Source organism: Triticum aestivum, chromosome 7A, assembly GCF_018294505.1.
Source record: "Triticum aestivum cultivar Chinese Spring chromosome 7A, IWGSC CS RefSeq v2.1, whole genome shotgun sequence".
NCBI lineage: Eukaryota > Viridiplantae > Streptophyta > Magnoliopsida > Poales > Poaceae > Triticum > Triticum aestivum.
In genome coordinates, this window is record NC_057812.1 from 566716180 (window position 1) to 566742999 (window position 26820).

Below are 26820 nucleotides of genomic sequence, written 5' to 3' on the forward strand. Positions count from 1 at the left end.
CATGACGATAAATCACGCGTCACAGAAGTGCTTTCATCAAGGGTGACCGACACGTGGCATCCACCGTAACGGAACGCCGTTAAGCTATCGGGTCGGGTTTTGGATCTGATAACCCGTTAATAGCCCCGACTAATGGGGATTTTCCACGTGTAAAATCATCATTGGCTGGAGGAGACACGTGTCAGGTCCGCGTTGGCACAGGTGTCACTCATCCAATGGGCGAGACGCGCCTATGATATGTTGACACGTGGACCGGCCCATCAAGTTTAAATGGGCCGACCCAACTGAAGGCCCACAAGATTTTATGGACCATAATGGGCTGGCCCAGCTAAAGGCCCACGAGATTTTGCGGACCATAATGGGTTGGCCCAGCTAAAGGCTCACAAGATTTTGCGGGCCATAATGGGTCGGCCCAGGTAAAGGCCCACAAGATTTTTGTGTGCCATAATGGGTCGGCCCAGGTAAAGGCCCACAAGATTCTTGCGAATCATAATGGGCCGGCCCAGCTAAAGGCCCACGAGATTTTGCCGACATTAATGGGCCGGTCCAGCTGTAGGCCCACAAGATTTTGAGGACCCTAGTAGGCCGGCCCATTAACTGGCTGCCATGTTTTGGGCCAAATGCCGGCCCATATTTGATCTGGTCCATTAATGGCCTGCCACACTCCGGGCCTAATAGTGGCCCATATGAGATCCGGCCCGTTAAAAGCCTACCATGTTCTGGGCCAAATTACGGCCCAGATTAGGTCCGGCCCTTTAAGAGGCTTTGGGCTCAATTATGGCCCATATTAGATTCGGCCCGTCAACTAGACACTATGTTTTTGGGCCCACTTGCTAAAGGCCCACTTAGTAATTCGGCCTGATATTAGTTTTGGCCTGTTAAGGGCCTGTTTAACATTTCGGCCCTATATTAATTTCAGCTTGTTAAAAGCCTGTCATATATTTGGGCCTAACTACGGCCCGGTTTGCATCCGGCCTGCTCGCAGCCGATATCTGATTGGGTCAAACAAGGACCGAGACAATTTTGGCCTGTTAAAAGCCCGTGATTTGATTCACACAATCATGGGTCGGGGTTCATTTCGGGCTGCTGCCGGCCCGTGAGCTGTTCGGCATGTTTCAGGCCCAACCTACATCGTGATTGCATGTCGGCCCGATTATGTACCGTAATTTTACGGTTTGGCCGGTTTACTGCGAAGACATGATATATATACAGTAAAATAACTGCAGCATCATGAATAAGAAAAAACCTAGACTATACAATAAAGAAATTACGGCATATTACATCCATTGGGCATCAAAGTTCACCATTATGATAATAAAGCACAAGCAGACAGCAGATTACATACACTGGGCATCAAAGATCGCCACCAGTGCAAATAAACACGCCGACAAAATAATATACAAAACCGACAGCACTTCAATAGAGTTCAAGAAAGGTTAGCCCTGCTGGGGAGCTGCAGCGCAAGTAGGTGAGCAAGATGATGAGACTGCGCTTGTTCAACACTTATATCTTCCTCACTCTGAAAGATTAACAAGCAGATAGATGACAGGTTTTGCACATAAAAGTATCAGTGCTGACAATTCATCACATTTCTTACTGACGAATAAAGTGACACAGTTAAAATTGCATTAACACAATATGTTATTGTTCAGGTCAAGACATGACAGGAAATGACATTGTGAAGGAGTTGGCAGCTTCACGACACCACTGGATTACAGATCAAGAACTCATAAGTATCAATGGTTAGTGTGCTGTCAATTTATACCATTTCAGATTGGCAAATAAAGAGACGGTTTAAATAATAGTAGAATGATGTGACATTGTTCATAGTTAAGACATTGCAGAATATGACATTGTGCTGTAGTGGGTAGGTTCACCACAGCACTGGATTACGGATGAAGAACAGAAGCATACATGCAGTGCAAAAGAAGATCACTTGCTCTGTATAGTTTAATTTACATGGTATGAAGAAGGAACTTGGTTGTACAACTGAAAACTTAAATTGAGAAAGGACAAACTTTTGTTTATGAACTACATAATAAACTTTAAACAAGTAATTTGATGCAAACACCAAAAATAAACAGATGTTGCAGTCATGCCTAACCAAATATATACAACAAAGTTTGAAGGCTTGAGATGGACAAACTTACATTATTGGTGAAGACAGGCTCTATAAAGGCTTGTACATGCTGATGGGGGGGCAATTCAAGAAGTTTACCACATAATCTTCTTCAAAAGCATTGCCTTTATTCTACATTTTGTTAAGAGTAAATATAGATGTGATAGTATACGAAAAAATGGAGAATATTTAAGATAAGATGAAGAGTGATGCTACAGAACCAAGTAGCTATAAATGTAAGTGCAGCAATACATGCAAAAGGTATAGCCAAGAGCAATGCACAGCTAAACTTCTTCAGTACCAACCTTATGGTAAGAGTAAATATAGATCTGATGTGTAGAAAATGGAGGGCAAAGGAAAATAAGTTGCAGAGTGATGGTACATGAACAACTACCTGTCATTATAAGTACACTGATAAAGGACAGCATGTACTTACAAGAACAATGCAGAGCTAAAAAACATTGGCATTGGATATATTCTACACTAATGTAACCATTCATACAGATCAAATAATTTGGAGTGAACAATTGATAAGCAAGCTATCATGCATACTGTTGTCACATAATGAACCAGGTATGTATGCAAGTACAGTGATACAGGACAACATGTACTAACAAGAGCAAAGCAGCGGGCAGCATATTTGCGATATCCTGTCGTTCTTGTCAAACCAGAATTCTTCTTCAAGAAGATTTCCTGCAAAAAAGATCCGCAAGGCACATGCGAAAAAGTAGAAGTTCAAATTGTCATGTGATTTCATAGACAGTACCTCATCCTGGGAACGAGACCAGTGCATAACAAGGTTTTTCCATTCAATGTCCTCTAAATTTAGCACAAGAGACTTCACCGGAAATTCGTTTATAGACTTGCCATCAAAGTGTGATTTCCTCAGGTAACACCGATACTGCTGCAATGCTTCCTTGAAAAGCAAAAGCAAGCTTTGCTCGTCATGACTATCCAGATTGACCCTCGCCTAGTTACAACAATGTAATGTAAATCATTGATGTGTTCAATCAGCAGAAAACAAGAAAATAATGACCATGAATAATAGCACTTACACGTAAGTTGGACAGGAAGATGTGAAAATGGTGTTTGTCTTCACAATAATCTTCCCATGATGGGAATATATGCATGTAGTCCCTAACAACATTCAAAGCATTGTCTTTTAAATTGGGAATAAATGGAATGGGGTTCCAATCTGCAGGAATTGGCCATCTCTACAGTTGGGATAGGTCTTCGGCCGGTGGACTTGCTGTACTTTTTGCTAGAATGGGATTTTTCTATGGTACAGCTGGTGCTATGGCAAATGAAATCGGTATGCCTTTTGCTGGATGTGAAAGTTGAAAAGGTTTGAGAACGTCAAAAGTATGAAACAATTGCTTGGCTTGTCATCGGGGTTGTGCATGATTTGAATATTTTGTGTGGTGAAGATGGAGCATAGCCAGACTATATGATTTTGTAGGGATAACTTTCTTTGGCCATGTTATTTTGAAAATACATGATTGCTTTATTAGCATGCTTGAAGTATTATTGTCTTAATGTCAAAGGATAGACTATTGCTTGGAATCACTCGTGTCTTAATATTCATGCCATGATTAGACATATGATCAAGATTATGCTAGGTAGCATTCCACATCAAAAATTATCTTTTTTATCATTTACCTACTCGAGGACGAGCAGGAATTAAGCTTGGGGATGTTGATACGTCTCCATCGTATCTATAATTTTTGATTGTTCCATGCCAATATTATTCAACTTTCATATACTTTTTGGCAACTTTTTATATTATTTTTGGGACTAACATATTGATCCAGTGCCCAGTGCCAGTTCCTGTCTGTTGCATGTTTTTGGTTTCGTAGAATATCCATATCAAACGGAGTCCAAACGGGATAAAAACGGATGGAGCTTATTTTTTGGAAAACATGGAAAATTTGAAAGGAAAATCAACGCGAACCAGTGCCCGAGGTGGTCACGAGGCAGGGGGTGCCCCCCCAGGGCACGCCCCTACCCTCGTGAGCCCACCGTAAGGCGGTTGACGCTCTTCTTTTGCTGCAAGAAAGCTAATATTCAGAAGAAAAAAATCACGGCGAAGGTTTCAGGCCAATCGGAGTTACGGATCTCCATATATATATGAAACGGTGAAACAGAGCCAGAACAAAACGCAGAACCAGAGAGAAAGATAGAGATAGATCCAATCTCGGAGGGGCTCTCGCCCCTCCCATGCCATGGAGACCAAGGACCAGAGGGGAAACCCTTCTCCCATCTAGGGAGGAGGTCAAGGAAGAAGAGGAAGAAGGGGGGCCCTCTCCCCCTCTCCTCCGGTGGTGCCGGAACACCGCCGTGGCCATCATCATCACCGCGATCTTCACCAACACCTCCGCCATCTTCACCAACATCTACATCACCTTCCCCCCTCTATCTATAGCGGTCCAGTCTCCCGCAACCCGCTGTACCCTCTACTTGAACATGGTGCTTTATGCTTCATATTATTATCCAATGATGTGTTGCCATCCTATGATGTCTGAGTAGATTTTCGTTGTCCTATCGGTGGTTGATGAATTGCTATGATTGATTTAATTTGCTTGTTGTTATGTTGTTGTGCTTTGGTGCCCATCATATGAGCGCGCGCGTGGATCACACCATAGGGTTAGTTGTATGTTGATAGGACTATGTATTGGAGGGCAAGAGTGACAGAAGCTTCAACCTAGCATAGAAATTGATGCATACGGGATTGAAGGGGGACCAATATATCTTAATGCTATGGTTGGGTTTTACCTTAATGAACATTAGTAGTTGCGGATGCTTGCTAATAGTTCCAATCATAAGTGCATAGAATTCCAAGTAAGGGATGACATGCTAGCAGTGGCCTCTCCCACATAATACTTGCTATCGGTCTAGTAAAGTAGTCAATTGGTTAAGGGACAATTTCACAACTCCTACCACCACTTTTCCACACTCGCCATATTTACTTTAGTTGCTTCTTTACCTTAACAGCCCCTAGTTTTAATTTCGTGCTCTTCACTTTCTTGCAAGCCTTTCCAAAACACCTACAAAGTACTTCTAGTTTCATACTTGTTCTAGGTAAAGCGAACGTCAAGCGTGCGTAGAGTTGTATCGGTGGTCGATAGAACTTGAGGGAATATTTGTTCTACCTTTAGCTCCTTGTTGGGTTCGACACTCTTACTTATCGAAAACTGTTGCGATCCCCTATACTTGTGGGTTATCAAGACCTTTTTCTGGCGCCGTTGCCGGGGAGCAATAGCGTGGGGTGAATATTCTCGTGTGTGCTTGTTTGCTTTATCACTAAGTAATTTTTATTTGCTGTTCTTAGTTGTTCTTTATCTTTAGTTATGGATATGGAACACGAAATACCAAAAAAATTAGGTGTACTTGCTGCTCATGGAGATGGGGAACCTCCTAAAACCCTCGATGCTGGTTATGTGAAAGATATTATGTACTACTTTAATAATCCTGAGAAAACCCCATTCAATTATGTAATGGGAGTAACGTTGGATCAACGTGAATACTTTAGGGATTATCGCTTGACACAAAAAGGGAAACTATTATGGGATCAAATTTATATATTGAAGTGGTATGCTAGACAACTATGCTCGGAATATGATTATACTTGTTGCTCTAGGATGAATTCTCCACACCTCCCCTTTTCATGCAAATTTAATGATAATGAAACCTTGGCTTCTTATGCTAGAGGTATATATGATTACTATGATGTGGAACAAATAGAAGAATTTGTTGCTTTTATGGGTGCTTATGAAATTGAATCTATGTTTAAAGAGTTTGATGATATTGATGATGCTTGTTATAGATCTGAAAATTTAGCTATCCTCAAATATTGCTATGAGAATTATGAATACAATTATGAAATTAATGCACTTATTAAGAAAGTCTCCGCTGTCCAAGAAGAGACTAATATTTTGCAGGAATCTATGGAAGAAGAAGTTGATGACACTGTGAGCTCATTGGATGAAAAAGATGAGGAGGAGAGCGAAGAACAAAAGGAGGAAGAGCGGATTGATCACCCGTGCCCACCTTCTAATGAGAGTAACTCTTCAACTCATACATTGTTTAATTCCCCTTCATGCTTACCGAAGGATGGTTGCTATGATGACTGTTATGATCCCTTTGATTCTTTTGAAATATCCCTTTTTGATGATGCTTGTTATGCTTATGGCCAAGATGCCAATATGAATTATGCTTATGGAGATGAACTTGCTATAGTTCCTTATGTTAAACATGAAATTGTTGCTATTGCACCCACGCATGATAGTCCTATTATCTTTTTGAATTCTCCCGATTATACTATATCGGAGAAGTTTGCACTTATTAAGGATTATATTGATGGGTTGCCTTTTACCGTTGCACATGATGATTTTGATGAATATAATATGCATGTGCTTGCTGCTCCTACTTGCAATTATTATGAGAGAGGAACTATATCTCCACCTCTCTATGTTTCCAACATGATAAAATTGCAAGAAACTGTTTATACTATGCATTGGCCTTTACTAGGTGTGCATGAATTGTTCTTTTATGACATGCCGATGCATAGGAAGAGAGTTAGACTTCGTCATTGCTTGATATATGTTGCTTTGTGCTCACTACTAAATTACAAATCATTGTTAATTAAAATTGGCTTTGATATACCTTGGGATCCGGGTGGATTCACTACTTGAGCACTATATGCCTAGCTTAATGGCTTTAAAGAAAGCGCTGCCAGGGAGACAACCCGGAAGTTTTAGAGAGTCATTTATTTCTGTTGAGTGCTTTCATATAGTTTAAAAACAACAAAAATAAAGAGGGGAACCCAAAACTTTTCAAAAAGGAAAGTGAAAGTGAGAAAGACAAGCATTGTTGAAGTGGGAGAGCTCCTTGGACTTTGTTCATGCTCACGGCAACTTTGTGAATCTTGATTACAGAAACTTTTCAACAAAAATAATTATCCCCTTGTACAATTCCATTGTATTATAAAAATAATGTGCCAAGGTTTGCCTTTAGGATGTTTACATTTGCTTGATGGTTTGTACGGTGCAGGACAGAAACTTTGGCTGTAGTGCGCGATTTTACATTTTTAGCTGGAACGTCAAATGGTTCTGATTCTTTTTGCACTGTCTTTCTGTACAAATTTTTTATTTTTCCTAATTTTGGCAGAATTTTCAAGTATCATAAGTATGGTGAATGTTCATATTGCTACATACTGTTCTGTTTTAGACAGATTATGTTTCTGATGCATAGTTTGCTTGTTTTGATGAAACTATCAATTTATATCAGTGGATTAAGCCATGAAAAAGTTATACTACAGTAGACACAATGCAAAAACAAAATATGAATTGGTTTGCAACAGTACTTAGAGTAGTGATTTGCATTATTATACTAACGGATCTTACCGAGTTTTCTGTTGAAGTTTTGTGTGGATGAAGTGTTCGATGATTGAGAAGGTCTCGATGTGAGAAGAAGGAAGAGAGGCAAGAGCTCAAGCTTGGGGATGATGAGGCACCTCAAGTAAATATTCAAGAAGACTCAAGAGTCTAAGCTTGGGGATGCTGGGGAGGCATCCCCTCTTTCTTCAACAAGTATCGGTATGTTTTCGGATTCGTTTCGTTCATGCGATATGTGCAATCTTGGAGCGTCTTTGCTTTAGTTTTCATGTTTCTTTTTTGCACCATGCTGGTATGAGATAGTCCTTGGTTGATTTATAGAATTCTCTTTGCACTTCACTTATATTCTTTGAGTATGGCTTTATAGAATGCTTCATGTGCTTCACTTATATCATTTGAAGTTTGGATTGCATGTTTCTCTTCACTTAGACAACCGCCATTTGTAGAATGCTCTTTTGCTTCACTTATATTTGTTAGAGTGTGGGCATATATTTTGTAGAAAGAATTAAACTCTCTTGCTTCACTTATATCTGTTTAGAGAGATGACAGGAATTGGTCATTCACATGGTTAGTCATAAAATCCTACATAAAACTTGTAGATCACTGAATATGATATGTTTGATTCCTTGCAATAGTTTTGCGATATAAAGATGGTGATATTAGAGACATGCTACTGAGTAGTTGTGGATTGTAGAAATACTTGTGTTGAAGTTTGTGATTCCCGTAGCATGCACGTATGGTGAACCGTTATGTGATGAAGTGGGAGCATGATTTATTTATTGATTGTCTTCCTTATGAGTGGCGGTCGGGGACGAGCGATGGTCTTTTCCTACCAATCTATCCCCCTAGGAGCATGCGCGTAGTACTTTGTTTCGATGACTAATAAATTTTTGCAATAAGTATGTGAGTTCTTTATGACTAATGTTGAGTCCATGGATTATACGCACTCTCACCCTTCCACCATTGCTAGCCTCTCTAGTACCGTGCAACTTTCGCCGGTACCTTAAACCCACCATATACCTTCCTCAAAACAGCCACCATACCTACCTATCATGGCATTTCCATAGCCATTCCGAGATATATTGCCATGCAACTTCCATCATCATCATATTCATGACTTGAGCATTCATTGTCATATTGCTTTGCATGATCGTAAGATAGCTAGCATGATGTTTTCATGGCTTGTCCGTCTTTTGATGTCATTGCTACGCTAGATCATTGCACATCCCCCTACACCATCGGAGGCATTCATATAGAGTCATATCTTTGTTCTAGATATCGAGTTGTAAGTAAATAAAAGTGTGATGATCATCATTATTAGAGCATTGCCCTAGTGAGGAAAGGATGATGGAGACTATGATTCCCCCATAAGTCGGGATGAGACTCCGAACTTTACAAAAAAATAAAAGAGGCTAAAGAAGCCCAAATAAAAAAAGAGGCCAAAGAAGCCCACCAAAAAATAAAAAAATAAAAAAATGAGAGAAAAAGAGAGAAGGGGCAATGTTACTATCCTTTTACCACACTTGTGCTTCAAAGTAGCACCATGTTCTTCATATAGAGAGTTTCTTGAGTTATCACTTTCATATACTAGTGGGAATTTTCATTATAGAACTTGGCTTGTATATTCCGATGATGGGCTTCCTCAAATGCCCGAGGTCTTCATGAGCAAGCAAGTTGTATGCACACCCACTTAGTTTCAGTTAGAGCTTTCATACAATTATAGCTCTAGTGCATCCGTTGCATGGCAATCCCTACTCACTCACATTGATATCTATTGATGGGCATCTCCATAGCCCGTTGATACGACTAGTTGATGTGAGACTATCTTCTCCTTTTTGTCTCCTCCACCATCATATTCTATTCCACCTATAGTGCTATATCCATGGCTCACGCTCATGTATTGCATGAAAGTTGAAAAGGATTGAGAACGTCAAAAGTATGAAACAATTGCTTGGCTTGTCATCGGGGTTGTGCATGATTTGAATATTTTGTGTGGTGAAGATGGAGCATAGCCAGACTATATGATTTTGTAGGGATAACTTTCTTTGGCCATGTTATTTTTAAAATACATGATTGCTTTATTAGCATGCTTGAAGTATTATTGTCTTAATGTCAAAGGATAGACTATTGCTTTGAATCACTTGTGTCTTAATATTCATGCCATGATTAGACATATGATCAAGATTATGCTAGGTAGCATTCCACATAAAAAATTATCTTTTTTATCATTTACCTACTCGAGGACGAGCAGGAATTAAGCTTGGGGATGCTGATACGTCTCCGTCGTATCTATAATTTTTGATTGTTCCATGCCAATATTATTCAACTTTCATATACTTTTTGGCAACTTTTTATATTATTTTTGGGACTAACATATTGACCCAGTGCCCAGTGCCAGTTCCTGTCTGTTGCATGTTTTTGGATTCACAGAATATCCATATCAAACGGAGTCCAAACGGGATAAAAACGGATGGAGCTTATTTTTGGAAAATATGGAAAATTTGGAAGGAAAATCAACGCGAACCAGTGCCCGAGGTGGTCACGAGGCAGGGGGCGCCCCCCCTAGGGCGCGCCCCCTACCCTCGTGAGCCCACCGTAAGGCGGTTGACGCTCTTCTTTTGCCGCAAGAAAGCTAATATTCAGAAAAAAAATCACGGTGAAGGTTTCAGGCCAATCGGAGTTACGGATCTCCATATATATATGAAACGGTGAAACAGAGCCAGAACAAAACACAGAACCAGAGAGAAACAGAGAGATAGATCCAATCTCGGAGGGGCTCTCGCCCCTCCCATGCCATGGAGGCCAAGGACCAGAGGGGAAACCCTTCTCCCATCTAGGGAGGAGGTCAAGGAAGAAGAGGAAGAAGGGGGGCCCTCTCCCCCTCTCCTCCGGTGGCACCGGAACGCCGCCGTGGCCATCATCATCATCACCGCGATCTTCACCAACACCTCCGCCATCTTCACCAACATCTCCATCACCTTCCCCCCTCTATCTACAGCGGTCCACTCTCCCGCAACCCGCTATACCCTCTACTTGAACATGGTGCTTTATGCTTCATATTATTATCCAATGATGTGTTGCCATCCTATGATGTTTGAGTAGATTTTCATTGTCCTATCGGTGGTTGATGAATTGCTATGATTGATTTAATTTGCTTGTGGTTATGTTGCTATCCTTTGGTGCCCATCATATGAGCGCGTGCGTGGATCACACCATAGGGTTAATTGTATGTTGATAGGACTATGTATTGGAGGGCAAGAGTGACAGAAGCTTCAATCTAGCATAGAAATTGATGCATACAGGATTGAAGGGGGACCAATATATCTTAATGCTATGGTTGGGTTTTACCTTAATGAACATTAGTAGTTGCGGATGCTTGCTAATAGTTCCAATCATATGTGCATAGAATTCCAAGTAAGTGATGACATGCTAGCAGTGGCCTCTCCCACATAATACTTGCTATCGGTCTAGTAAAGTAGTCAATTGCTTAAGGGACAATTTCGCAACTCCTACCACCACTTTTCCACACTCGCTATATTTACTTTAGTTGCTTCTTTACCTTAACAGCCCCTAGTTTTAATTTCGTGCTCTTTACTTTCTTGCAAGCCTTTCCGAAAACACCTACAAAGTACTTCTAGTTTCATACTTGTTCTAGGTAAAGCGAACGTCAAGCGTGCGTAGAGTTGTATCGATGGTCGATAGAACTTGAGGGGATATTTGTTCTACCTTTAGCTCCTCGTTGGGTTCGACACTCTTACTTATCGAAAACTGTTGCGATCCCCTATACTTGTGGGTTATCAACCGCCTCTGGTGCGGCGCCGTGTACGCATCTGCTGAGAATTTCACGGTGCTGCGGTAGCGATGGCTGTCGGCAGCGTGGAAGCAGATCTAGGAGGGTAGACGGTGGTGGTGGGGCGCGGTGTATGAGACGGTCGTAGGAGCGGCGCCGGCAAGGTCGACGACGGCGGGGATGAAGCAAGAGGACGGGATGCAAGGATCTCGGTCCGAAGCCGTGGATGAGAGAGGTCGATCTCTTGTAATGGACGGCGCGGGGTATCAGCTCCGGCATGGTGGAGGACGGCGGTGGATGGGGTGGCGGACGGCGGTGGACGGAGGAGGGTGGGGTGAAGAGGGTGTTTTCGCGCCCACGGAGTACGAATGGGGAAAAGGGAGGTAGAGAGGAAAGGGGGAACCATGTATTCAGGGTGCGCTTGTCTCAAATGCGAGGAAATTTACAAACTTAGCCCCCGTTTCAAATTTCTACTACATCACAGCAACATTAGTCGGTTGGGGACAGGACGGTAATCTCGCATACACCGAATATTTGCCGACGAGAGTTTGTTTTTGGCGCCCACCGTGTATGAATATGAATCAGGGAGGGAGTCAATTTCGGCCGAGGACACACTGTGTTTTGGCACCCACCGTGTATGAATCCAGGTGAGAGGCGGTTACGTCACGTTTGGGTGAAATTATAAACCTACCCCTATCGAAACCAATAGAAATCCAGCAGATGGGCTTTGCGTGGCAGGGATAGGTAGTAGTGATTTCCATCTCGCAGATTTTGGTTTCGGGCGGTTACTGTGACTTTCCCCGCTTCATTCAAATTTTGTAGAGTGCACGTTTACCGTGCCAACTCAATTCGAATCCCGTTTGTATTCTATTTTTTCGGGCGGGGTCCATTTTCATTTGGAATTACATTCTATATACATCATTTTTTATATATACTTTCAAAAGCATAACAAAGAATTCTGCTCCTTTATATGTATAATATGATTTACAAATACAACAATCTCGAAATCTTAAGGTTGAATTCGGAAAAAAATAACCAAATTATGTTCTACTAAAATGTATGGATCAATAATATCTATATATTAAATAACATAGATGTGCGTGAATTCATATGAGTATGCATGTTTGATAGATCAATTTTGGTTCGAGTATGGATTGCATGTATCATCATCTCGAATTCAAATATTTGAATCCCTTTTGTTCATTCCTTTCACGCCCATCTCTCTCGCATGCATGCTCCTTCAGGTAGCTATCACTCTCTTTTCTCCATCTCACCCGCACGCTCACTTCATGTTTCTCCTATCCTCGCAAACATGGTCTCTCGACGTCTCCCTTGAGAAGTGTCACACTCTCCCTATCATTATACATTACACGGTTTTCATTATCTCTCACGTCTCTACTATTCTCTGGTATCACTCGGTACCTAAGCTTTCTTTTTCACCGCAACACACACAGTGTCCACTCGTCTTTCACTTGTCTTTCTCTCTATGGGATTCTCTCACACACCCTATATGTCTCCACATATGACTCATACCACTAAAATTACTCTCTCTCTCTCCTATAGACACAACATTTGTTGCGGTCTCCTTTTCGTCTCCATCCCAGACCGACATTATTCATTTGTTTACCGATCAGACAACCCCGACTACCGTTTCCTCTCTCCCTCTCACAGACACACACACACACAACTCCTACTTACACTCCCCTTCCTGACTACCGTCTCTCTCTCACACACACAAAACTCTCGCTTTCGCACCCCGACTCGTATTTCTCTCACAAACATTTATCGACTAGCTAGCCTCTAGATAGGTTTATACACCCGCACACTCGTGCTTCCACCATCGCATACATGTCTCTCTCCCGCTCCTTGTATCTATGTAGATTTTTCTTCCCTTCTTGAGAAACGCCCTGTCGATCGTGCACACACACACTATCGCCTCATTTTAAGCTGATACCTATCGCACACACACTCCTTGTGTCTTTGTCACACATGCACACTCTGTCCTCCTCCACTCTCCCTCTCTCTCACACACACATGGGCTTTTTGCAACAACTAGCAAGATGCCCATGCGTTGCACGGAACATCAAGATGCATTTGTATGAGTAGTTTATATTGTGGGGGAAAAGGATGAACGAGGGAAGGCCTTATTTGCAAATGTGGAGAGGGGTGTGGGTATCTTTTTGCAAAATTGCCATAGTTTCCTTCCTATCCGTCAGATATAGATCGGACAGCCTATATTGCAGGATGGCAGGCACACGATCATCACCAACAATGCTTTTTCTAAGAGTAGGGATAAAAAATAGAGTTGGTGATGATGGTGGGCCTGCCATCCTGCAATGTAGGTCGTCTGTTTTATATCTGACGGATGGGAAGGAAAATATGGCAATTTACCCGCACTCATCACCACATTTGCAGATAAGGCCTTCCCTCGTTCATCCTTTTCTCCCACAAGATCTTGATGTTCCGTGCAACGCACGGGCATCTTGCTAGTAAGAGTAGAAATTAGACATATACCACTTCTTGAATCTTGAAACCAACAACATTCCTCCCTTATCTCATCAAAACCGCCAAAGTAATATATTTTGAGTGAAACATAACATATTTTTAGTGATATACGTATTTCAAAACTAGACTTTTTTCTATCAAATCAGTGAATATGTATTAATCTAATTTGATCGTGTGGCAACGCATTGGCACATTGCTAGTAGTTATTATAATTTTTTGGACACCAGACAAATGGTGGAGTACATATACGCAGAGAAGAGGCACACGCACGCAATCGGCCTCTCGCTGTCTCGCACACATGAGTGTTACGTAAAGGCGACATTAACAAATAAACCCTAAAACCCTAGGTGCACGATTGCTGCATTCACGGGTACCGGGTATGTGGTGGAGCACCTTTGTATGAATAGTTAGCTCGCGTGATAATTTGATCCGTAGGAGTTGATGGTCGGGACCACAGGTGAACGACTTGGAGAGCGGTGGCTCGCCAGTTGCCATAGATCGAGTAGCCACGTTTAAAATATCGTTTTTAGCGGGGTTAATTTAATCTGCATGCATGACTCTCCTCCCCCCACGCTCGTCCAATCCGTTGTGACCAGCAATATTTCCACCCCTTCGCTCCCCCGTAATTTACTCCAACAAATATGCCCACGTAGCCGTTACTTAACTGCAGGTGCATTCACGTTCCTCCCACGACATCGCTATCTCCTCCCCCTCGCGTTCACGTTCATCGCTATCTCCTCCCCCTCCCTCTCACGTCCACCACCATGGCATCGCCCCTCGCTGCACCGTGCGGACGGTCACGCGTCGCCGTTCCGTTCCTCGCCGCCACTAGTCGAGGAGGAAGTGTCGGTGTCCCGCTCCTCGCCGCTACGCGACGCGTCGCCGTTCCGTTCCTCGCTGCCACTAGTCGAGGAGGACGAATCGGTGTTCCGCTCCTCGCCGTGATGCGACGCGTTGCCGTTCTGTTCCTTGCTGCCACTAGTCGAGGAGGACGCGTCGGTGTTCCGCTCCTCGCCGCGATGCGTCGAGGTGGACGCGTCGGCGTTCCCAATCTTGCCAGCACGAGCGCCGGAGGACGCGTCAGCTCCCCGCTACGAGGAGAACGCCGTGACCCCCGCCGAGCCCCTCAACCTTGAGGAGCTTTGGAAAGAAATGGATGTCGCCTTGTGGGAGGCTTTGCCTCCAGCAGAGCGCGCCAAAATAGAGGCGGAGAAGAAGGTCGAGGAAGAGAAGCGCACCGCGGAACAAGCTGCCTGGGAGGCCTATGTCGCGTCCGAGAGAGTCAGGCAATTGGCTCTTTGGCAGACCGTGAGGGTGGCGGAGGACGCCTGTGCCGACGCCCTGAGTGCAGTTGGGCCCAAGCGCCTCATCTGCGCTTGGCGGTACGTGGACCGGGTGCACGCTTCCAGCGAGGAGTACCTATTGGCACCGGATCACCACACCAGTGAGATCGCGCTCGCCCGCCGGCAAGCCGCCAATCAGCACCTCACGAGTTGCGAGGCTGAGGAAGAGGCATTGTGTCGGCGCGCTGGGAAACGGCCGCGCACCAGGGCACTCGTGGCGCACCGCAAGCGCTCCTATGAGCGTCGTGGCTTTTAGGAGGAGTATAATTTTTGTTTCGTAAGGCGATCTCATTAGTTTTGGGACGCAAATGATAAATCCCGAACGTTCAGGAGTTTTTAGCGTCCTTAATTAAGTATGTAAAAGGGAAAGTTTGGAAACCTCGTGTATTCATACGCATTTTGCAAGTACGTGCATATAGCACAAACTTTACTATATACTATCACACTACACGTCTCTCTCGATATATGCTTGCAGACTGTGCTACTCCCTCCGTCCAGGTCAATAAGTCATCTTTGGTTGTGCACCGTGACCAAGAAGGAGGGAAGACTTATACACCTAGACGGAGGGAGTACTACTATTACTTATGTACGTGCATGCATAAGGCCCCGCGTTGGAAAGGTGCATGCATGCAACCATTTCATTGGTTGTATTGAAAGCTATTGTTGTTGGTGCCATGGCTGAAAAGTTAATACACTTCATGTGTGCTTTTTCATTGGCTGCATGCATGTGAGAGAGTGCATTGGGAGTGGAATGGAAGAATTAATGTGAGAAAATTACTATGTGTCTTGGTCTAAGAGAAGTTGTCTTTAGGCCTAATAAACCCGGAGGGAGGGAGTACGTGCAAATGCACGTTTTAACATTATGATGCGGTTTTTGTAAAAGTAGAAAAACAGCACTAGTCAAGCTTGTGAAACGATTCAATGCAAAACAAATGCAAAAATGCTCGTTTGATTGTTTACTTTTAGCTTCCTTCTCTGTGGTTATTTCTCTGTCGTACTTTGTACGGAGTATCTCACTGGTTGGAAAGGCATGCAAATTCCCAAACCGCTTCCTACACCCTGTATCGAATTTTTTGCCTAACAAGTTGTGCCATGCAATTGGAATTCCAACTTGAGTACTACTACTAGTAGGAGTACCAGGGGCCAGTTCTTTTAGGCTTCTAGATTAGTAATCCCATAACTACTACCTCCATCCTGGTTTATTGGTCCCCATTGTAATCTGTGTCAAATTTTGATCATAAATTTAACTAATGAAATTTTAGTGCATGTCACATGCACTACTGCATCCGTCTAGGTGAGTAAGTCATCTTAGGCTGTGCACCATGACCAAGGAGGAGAAAACGAGAAACGTTAATGTTTATTTGCTAATTAATAGTATTGCATGCAATGAACTAACCACTGCATGCCGTGTTTGATATCTCAAGTCATTAAAAGCATCCACACTCTTTATCTCTTATTGGTTGATATGTCAAGAAACAAGAAACGAGGTAGAAGTTAATGCACCGCACCTAAGTGTTTTGGGATTATTTGGTTTTCGTAAGATGACTTACACACCTAGATGGAGGGATTACAATGGTGATGAATAAACTAGTTAAATCTTTGGTCAAAATTTAGCACAAATTATAATGGCGAGGAATAAACCAGGACGGAGTATTAGTTTAGAAGCCCAAATAAATGAGTAGTACTCTCCACTGTGACTAGTCTTGTGGGAAAAGTTGGGGAAGCCGCCAAAAGAACTGGCCCTAGGAGTAGTAGCTAGGGATCGAGTGTGCGAGATGAACCGGAGAAAGTAAATGCAGAGAGATGAAATGCAAAAAAGACGGAGGGATGTGATGGTTGCTTGTCCGTTTATTTTACCAGGCCACTTATTACTGGGAGTGGTTGGGTTTTGTGATATGACGGCTTTACTGCCGCGCCACGAGCGGGGTGAGAGGTTAGACTCCCGTGCAGCGCCGCCCTCTACACTTGTACTACATCGGTCGTGGTTTATTAGTCCCCCATTGAATTTGACTGAAGATTTAACTGACAAAATGCTAGTGCATGTCAACAAAAACTATATCGTTGGATTCGTATTTGAACATAGTTTTGAATGATATAATTTTAGGTGACATGCATCAGCATTTATCGTACTATATATAATGTTAGTTCAATTTTTGGTCGTACTAATCTATAGTAGTAAGGTGCCCAAAACTTGTGAAGAAATAACACTTATTGTGCTTTGCAAGAAATGATCTTTAAGAATTAGTTTTTGAGTATCGATTGTTATACATGTTGGCTACAGATGACATGGCACTTTCTTATAGTCAACAGTTGGCTATACTATTAAGTAATATTAACCATGCCCTTATACACCTAGACGGAGGTATTAAATCAGGATGACTTGCAAGCGGGCAGAGGAGATGTAAGAAATGGTTCATCGTAAGTCTTTCACCAGTATTGTAGTAAAAAATCATACATGGAAGATTCTAGACTAAACCATAAGCGGATACACTTCTATTCATGTGCGATACTCCAATAGAGCAAGATCTTGCATGGAAGTCTCCACATGCTTAGACAGCGGATTACATTGAGAGAAGACTAATGATCAACATTTAACTTGATAATGCGTATGTCCAGGTGAACCTCCTTGGAGTCCCCATGCACCGCGTCGGCAGGTAAAGGATGCCATGGGTTTTCCAAGTCCACATTGGCGGGATAGTCCCAGCTCCCCAGAGTCCAAGTCTGTTCGATGAGGCCGGTGACGCCGCCCACGCGACCTGGAGGGGTAGTAACACTGACCACGCACCCGTACATCGGCCTCGTGTCAGTGTCAGCGTCAGCGGCGTCGCCCCTGACACACATTACAGAGATGGGGTGGCGGCCTGCACGGGCCTCGCTGGTGCCCACGATCAAGAGGAAGACGCTGTCGTCCTCCTCTGAGACTAGCAGGCGACGGTGATCCTCCAACGACTCCGGCATGGTAAACGGGTAGCATGTATCGTACTTGATGTTCTTCGCCAAGGGCGAGTAGTGACTGATACGCATCCGTGAGGTGATGCACCATGTCCGCCGGCGAGCCACAAAACGACATCGGGCACTCATAGCAGTGGACGAAGGGCTCCTTGGAGGCATCGACCAGGCCGTCCATGAAACGGGACTGGCTTTAGGGGACGTTGCGCCAGTTGAATATATGAGCAAGTTACTATGAGATTTAATCCGAATAAGCACAAAATAAATCATGAATTCTACCACAATTTCGAACAGGAAGGACAGAAACACATACGGTGCAACGGGAGCAGCACGGTTGGCGTTGAGGTTGTCGCCCATGTCCAAACACCATGTAGACACGGTCTTTGAGCATGGTTCGAAGTCGTTCCACGCTAGGGCATTCAAGTTTGTAACTATTTTAGATTAGAATATACTACTCCTCCAGTGCTAGTAGTAGAGCAGAGTCCTACTCTACTACTCTACTCAAGCAAGTTAGGGCATAGCACTGTAGGGAGTACCAGTACTGTGATCACTCAAGAAAGTTGGCTGGCATCGACATGACCCTATGCTGCTAGTATGTGTCTCGTAAGTCAAGCGGCGTGCTGTAGTCATCATCACCTATCCACTTCCCGCAGCACATATTCGCTTCTCCATCTTTGTCCGCACATAATCTTGTCCAATCTTCCATCCCCGCTAAGGCGCCTGCCCCCCTCGTCCGAAACCCAAGCACTAACAATGGCAGAACCGAGCAGCGTCCGCCGAAAGAGTGGCTGGAATTCGCTCCCCACAGAGGTAATCAAGCTCATTGTTTCGCGTGTGGACAATCTCAGTACCATGCCGCTCGCCGCGTGCTCGTCGAGGTTGTACCATTTACTCAAAGCCCTCAGGCCGGAGCTTTTTAAGCCAGCTCCTTGCTTGCTGATGTCGCCTGATCTTCAGAAACAGCGTGTCACGCAGCATAACGATCGTAGGGTGGCGAGCATCAACCCCCTTGACTGCGATCCGATCCCCATCAGCCTCAACTACATTAATGGTATGTACTCGGTCAGCATGAACATGTCTTGGATGGTGCTCGTCGATGGTCGCGGCAGCTGGATGCTCGTGGATGCTCGTGGAGGTCTTCACTCTTCTGTCCTGCTTACTGCTTCTATTGCACCCCCAGCCCTGGTTGCTGCTCCTGCTGTTTTCAATGTACAATCAATAGTATATTTCGTCTGTTGGTTGAATAAATGTGTTGTTAGAACGACAAACACAATGTTTTGGAAGTCGTTGCATGCTTCGATCCTTTAGTGCCCCGTACCGTACGTAGCGCATATTATTTTTCGTACGGAACACATTTTCCACTTGTTGATAACATGCAGCCCACTGATGAAGGCCCAATAGAGAAGCCCATAATTAACTGGAAGGGAGGCTCTCACATGAATCCGGCCCAGGTACATGCTCATGGTCCCCTAAACATAAATAAGTAAATAAATAAATAAAGCTAAATGCTCATGCACCAGTTCTTTGGGAAAATATGTAGCCTAGTATTTCTTTTTGAAGAATACCCAAGCTAGGCCTATTTGTTTTCTCCGAATTACTGGGCTGCAAATCTTTCAAGATGAGGAGGGATGCATTCTGGGCCGGCTTAAAAGTATGGTCAATGTCTGTTAAAAGTAATATCAAAAGGGGTTGAAAAATCCAAAAAAATATAGCAAATGGGATATAAGTTTCTTTTTTGTTTTTGTTCTTCACTGATATCTTATACGTATTTCATTGGATTTAACATGACATAGTACTAATTTATTTTTAAATTTGTTTTAGTATGGCTATTAATTTTTGGATTAAGAATATTTCCTTCCCTAGCAAAAATTTGCGAATTTTTTCAAAATTTCCCACATATTTAGTTAATTTTTTGACCCTGGTACTGACCAGAAAATGGCCAGCAATTCTAAAAATGGAAAACGGGATGCAATAAATTCCATATGAATTAGAAAATGAGTAAAAATTATAAAAATAATAGCAAATGGGCTGTACATGCCATAGATTTCGAGGCTGGCTTGTTTACGCAAGGCTTTGTCAGTGAACACACGATTCTAGCAGCAGTGACTGTTGGATGTCCATCCAACGGGCGACGTGCTTCTTCAATCTCTGATCTTCCTGCTCCAGCCGCCTAAACTAGCACTGGCGGGACTGCCTGCTCCCTCCTCTTGTGGCCCGATGTGATGCCACGTAGGCTTCCCTGGCCCACCCTACTCCCTCCGCTGGCCTGGCCGCACGCAATCAACTGCCTCCTTATTACGCGAAAAAATGATTCCTCCCACTGACATCTGGGGCACACCGGTTGGGAGGCTGACCTGTGGGCCTACTAAGTTGATGCATACGCATGGCTTGTCAACTTAGTCAACAAATGATTCTATCAGCAGTAACCGTTGGATAATCGAACGGTCATGCTGCTTCTTCAATCGTTGCTCTTCTTGCACCAGCGGCCCAAACTAGCGCCGGGGAGACCGCCTGCTCCTGCCTCCAGTGGCTGGATGTGCTGCCGTTGAGGCCTCATCGCCCCCTACTACTCCCATCGCTAGCCAGGCCCTGCGGCGACGGCAGCCTCACACCGCAGCCGAACCAGTGAACCCTCATACTCCTCTCCGCGTGGGCATCCACTGTCGTGTCTTCCCCGGCTCCACGTCGTCCCCTTCCTAGGCCTCGCCATCGTCCACCTCCTTGGTGCTCTCGGTGCGGCGTGGTCAACGTGGTTAACGACATTCCATCGAAAGAGTATTGTACGTGGAGAGGCTGACAGTTGGGTCCACGACCACAGCCCAGTTTTTTTGTGATTTGCCAAGTAAGTCGCTTTGTCAGGCCTGTTGGGATGCAAATCTTTCAAGATGAGGAGAGCTTTCATTCGGCTGGCCGAGAAAATGGCCCATCAGTAATGAGAAATGGGTTGTACATTTTTAAAACACATCAAACCGCAATTAGTTTCAAATATCTTTTTTTCATTTCGAGATTTTAAATTACATTAATTTTTATGCATGGAGAATTTGTTGGATTTTATATTGATATAAATTTATTTTTAAAATCAGTTTGAATGTGAGTCAAAATTTCGGGATTAAAAACAGTTCGGACCGCACCGAAATATGCAAAATTTCGTATAATTTTTTAACTGTGGCCACAATATGGGCTGTAATGCTAACAAAAAGAATATGGGATCCAAAAAACCTTAATAATTAGCAAATGGGCTGTAAATTATTAGAAATAATGGCAGATGGATTGTATGCTGTTTTCCACATATTTGAGGCTTTCCTAAAAAAAGGTTGACGCACAAGCAGTGGCTGTTGGATGGCCATCCAACGGCCGTCGTGCTTCTTCAATCTCTGCTCTTCCTGCTCCAGCCGCTCAAACAAGCGCCGGCGGGACTGCCTGCTCCCTCCTCCCCGCGGCCGGTTGTGCTGCCGCGCAGGCCTCACCGCCCCGCCATACTCCCATCGCTGGCCTAGCCATCCCTCTACTCACCCACACCTGTTGTTATTCTCCGGCGACGGCAGACAAACCAGTAAACCCTCATACAGTCGTACTCCCCTCCGCGTGGGAAACAACTGTCGAGTCTTCCCTGCCTCCATGTCGTTCCCTTCCTAGGCCTCGCCGTCGTCCACCGCCCTGGTGCTCTCGGCGCGGCCTGGTCAACGTGGTCAACGATCGACATGCATCTGAAGTGGACTGTACATGGAGAGGCCGATAGCTGGGTCCACGGCCGCACACAAGGAAATGCCTCCTTATTACGTGCAAAATAATGATTCCTCCAGCTGACATCAGGGACCCACCGAAAGGGCCTTGGTATTTCGCGAAAAAAATGTTACCGCCGCTGACAGCTCGGCCCCACCAGCTATATCTTTACACGCAAGGAAGTGCCTCCTTATTACGCACACAAAAATGAATACTCCTCCTATTAGCTGGGACCCAGTATAGTGGCAGGCTGACTTGTGGGCCTACTAAGTTGACGGGGATGGAGGGCTTTGTCAACTTAGTCAATATGCACGATTCTAGCTCCAGTGACCGGATGATGTCCACCCAACGGCCGTAGTGTTTCTTCAACCTCTGGTCTTCTTGCTCCAGCCGCCCAAACCAGCGCCGGTCGTGCCTCGTGCTCCTGCCTCCCGTGGCCGGCTGCGATGCGGCAGAGGCCTCACCGCCCCCTACTACTCGCACCGCTGGCCGGGCCATCCCTCTACTCACCCACACCCCCTGTTATCCTGCAGCGACGACAGCCTCACACCGCAGCGAACCAGTGAACCCTCATACTCCTCTACGCGTGGGCATCCACTGCCGCATCTTCCCCTGCTCCGCGTCGTCCCCTTCCTAGGCCTCGCCGTCGTCCACCGCCCTGGTGCTCTCGGCGCGGCGTGGTCAACATGGTCAAGGAACGGCTTCCATCAGACGTGGACTATACGTGGAGAGGCTGACAGCTGGGTCCACGGCCGCAGCAAGGAAGTGCCTCCTTATTACGTGCAAAATAATTATTCCTCCACCTGGCAGCGGGGACCCACCGGGCGGGCCACCGTATTTCGCGAAAAAAACGTTTCCCCCTGACTGTTGGGACCCACCAGCTACATCTTCACACGCAAGGAAGTGCCTGACAGTCGGGACCCACCTGGTCGAAGCATACGTAGCATTGTCATTCTGGTCGCGAACGTGTACGTACATATATACTGGTGGATGTAGAGGCGCGCATGTAGCATGTACACGTACGTACAGCGGCCAGGGTGCAAGAAAGAAAATACGGCCACGTATGTGTACATACGGGCAGGGTCTCGAACGCCTACTTGCGCATACGTACGGCCAGGGCTCGTGTACATGGCTGCGTCGGAATGGAGAAACAGCGTCGTCGTCGTGTTCATGGGGAGGCAACAGAATGCGTCATGTTCATCGGGAGGCAACGGAACACGTGGGAGCCAACCGGCTGGGTCAGAAAGGAATGCGTGGTCGTGTTCATCGGGAGGGCTTGGACGGAACAGGCGATGGAAACGAGGCCTGGCATACCGCAGAACATAGGAAACGGCCTTGTGTTCAATCGGCCACGTTCGAAACGGGATCCTGTTGATCAGGAGGGGTGTGGCGTACCACAAAACGGAGGAAACGGACCTCCTACGGTCGAAACGGGGGTCCTGTTGATCGGGATGGGTGTGGCGTACCGCAAAACAGACGAAACGGACCTCCTACGGTCAAAACGGGGGTCCTGTTGATCGGGAGGGGTGTGGCGTATCGCAAAACGGATGAAATGGACCTCCTACGGTCAAAACGGGGGTCATGTTCATGAGAAGGGGTGTGGCGTACCGCAAAACGGGACTCCACGGGATACTGTTCATCTCCACCGTTGACCTCCTCCAGCCTCCACGGGCTACCGTCGACCTCCTCCAGCCTCCACGGGCTCCTGTTCATCCAGCCTCCACCGCGCGCTACTCCACCGCCTACTGTTCAACCACCCCTCCACCGTCTACTGTTCGTCCATCCCTCCACACCATGGGGTCCTGTTCAACCACCCCTCCACGGGCACCCCTCCATCGTCTACTGTTCATCCAGCCCTCCACACCACAGGGTCCTGTTCATCCAGAGGCAACGACACCGCTCACTGTTCATCCAACCCCCCCTCCCCCGCAACACTCACTGTTCATCCAATCGATCGGCTTCAGTTAGCAGCAATAGCAAAGGAATCGCTCGATCCGGTTCAGTTAACAGCCATTGATCGATCGCTCAGGTTCAATAGCGTGTAGCCCGTAGTGCAATCACTCGGGTTCAGTTAGAACCCAACGCCTCGCTCGGGTTCAGTTAGAGCCAACGCCTTGCACACACGTGCATACGTGTATGAGAGAATCGCGCATCGCTCGGCCCCAGACCTCCCACCATAACCGGGAACTCCCCGAAATTTTCCTCCCCCTCGCTTCTACCATGGTTTTTTCCGTCATGGACGGCCCAAAGAATGTCATGCAGCTGCGTCTCCGGCCCGCCCAGGATGAAAAGCCCATTTTCTGTCATGATTTTTTGTCATAGAAGTAGGAGCCCACCACATCTATGATGATACCGGGTTTTGTCACAATTATCGTCATAGAAGTGTCATATGTATGACAGAAAAATAATTCGTTCGGCCCAAAATGTCACGGATGTGTCTTTTTTTGTAGTGTAGCTAGATGCCCGTGCGTTGCACGGAACATCAAGATGCATTTGTATGAGTAGTTTATGTTGTGAGAGAAAAGGATGAACGAGGGAAGTCTGTATTTGCGAACGTGGAGAGGGGTGTGGGTATATTTTTGCAAAATTGCCATAGTTTTCTTCCTATCCGTTAGATATAAATCCGACGGCCTATATTGCAGGATGGCACACACACCATCATCACCAACTCTGTTTTCTACTCCCTCCGTTCCTAAATATTTGTCTTTTTAGAGATTTCAACAAGTGACTACATATGGAGCAAAATGAGTGAATCTGCACTCTAAAATATGTCTACATACACATCCGTATGTGGTAGTCCATTTGAAATCTGAAAAAGACAAATATTTAGGAACGGGTGGAGTATAAGAGTAGACATGGAGATATATCAGCAGCATGGTCTACAATAAAAATGTGCTGGACTGGTTAGCACCGGATGCTCGCAACGCGATGACATGAGTTTGAATTATGTCTTTAACTTTAGATTTTTATATTATATATTACTTATTTAATATATACTTCTTTCTCTACTATACTGACGGTGGAACCCACAGAGTACTTAGAATACAAGATTAAGGATGGAGTTGTTTCTTTTTAACTTTCTGTACGAAGCTGTAGCCACCCTGCAAGTCACGTGTACACTGTACATGCAATTAACTTTTTATATAGGGACAATCATACATGCAATTAACTCAAATGGATTGGATGTCACTCTATTATTTCTAGCATAAGAGCATCTCCAACGGCAGCCGGCAAATTTCCTCCCGTTTCCTTCCGCAGAGGATGACATCAAACGCCAGCGGCATACATTTTCACAATTCTAACCAACCAGATAAAATTCGTGCAAACACAGACTGATTTCATATAAGCATGAAGGATTTCGTATAAAAAAGGTGGATCTTCATATAAACATGATGGATTTCATTACATTTACATGAACTAAGCGGTGCCAATCCGGCTATCTTGGTATAATTAATACTCCCTCCGTCCGGAAATACTTGTCCTGGAAATGGATGTCTCTAGACTTATTTTAGTTATAGATACATACAATTTATCCATCCTTAGAACAAAAATTTCCCGCCAGCTGGAGAGGGAGTACATAATCTAAATGGCCGCCCGCGGATCCCTTTGTCTTCCTCATGTCCGGCAGACACTTTGCGGGGTCGACGAAGGTCCTCGAAAGAGACGAAGAAGCAAAGAAACCACCTGAATGCGTAGTCGTCGCCTCGGCGGTGGCCTTCATGGGACCCAAGTGGCAGCGGCCTCCCGTGTTCTACTTCTCCTCGATGATGGCGGTGGACATGGAGAAGCTAGCCACCGACTCGTCGCTGTCCACGCACTCGGCTTCTGTCTCTGCCTGCATGGCGCTGCCGCAGGCACGGGAGGCGCGCTCACAGACACGGGAGGCGTGGTACGACGCGGCAGCGACGACGCCCATACCGGTGTGCTCGCCGCCGTGCCGGCGTGGAGCAACTCGCCACTCCTCATCGAGCCGAACTGGAGCGGCGAGTTGCTGAACCACGCACCTTCTTGGGGCGGCAACTGGCTCCGTCGGGCCAAGCGAGGTTGGTGAAGCACCGAGCGGCCTCGCCCGTATCCAGAGGGCTCGGCGGGCCACCCAGCCGGGTAATATGCCGGAGAACGGCTCCTCGGAAGCCATCGGAAGAGTGGAGAAAATGGTGAAGGCGGAAATGGGGGAGCGGCGGAGGGGTGCGATTCTTGCCCGCTGTCTGTCTGGCCTTGTGTAAATAGAGGGCGAACGGTAGGAGCTTGGCCGGCATCTGGCCTCATTTAAACTGAGGGCGGACGAGAGGAGCTCGACCGGTGTTGCATTTAATTCCGTCCCGCTCATGAACGGATGTGTGGCTGGAGTAGGTTTCTCGGTTTTCATGCGGGTTTAACGGAGGGGTTTGATGGAGGCGAGGAGGCGTGTTCAGCCGGGCGTGCAACAGGCGGCGCAGTACTATTCGATTTGACAGCGGGTGGCGTAGTTCCCGAGACGTCTTTAATGCAGACGAGCGAGGGAGTAGCGGTTCCCTAAATGTTGAGCGGCCAATGCATCCTCCTTCAATTAATGCATGAGGGAAGTAATGGGAGGAGGACCGGGAAAAGAGGCTACACGATGTGAATGCAACACAGTTTGCCCTCATATAAAGGCGCCCCTCCATTTCAATGCATCTCCACATCGTACGCACCTAAGCATTTGCCTAAGCACCTACACTAAGCACAAAAGAGCTCACTCCAGACCCATGGCAGCGATGCGCGCGAGCGGCCAGCGGTTGTGCCAGATGGTCCAAGACGTCGGCATGTGACATGGCGCCGAGGATCGTCTCCAGACGGTGTTGGAGACCGGCTGGTGGATGGCTGCCGTCGACGCCAACTACGACTCTCAGTTGGACCAGATGATCGTTGCCACCACCAACAAGTTCACCGTCCTCAAGAATCTCGCGGACGACATCGCCGTACTCCTCCAGCCCGTGCGCCCGGGATCCTCATTGACTGCCACCCTAATCGGCCTCC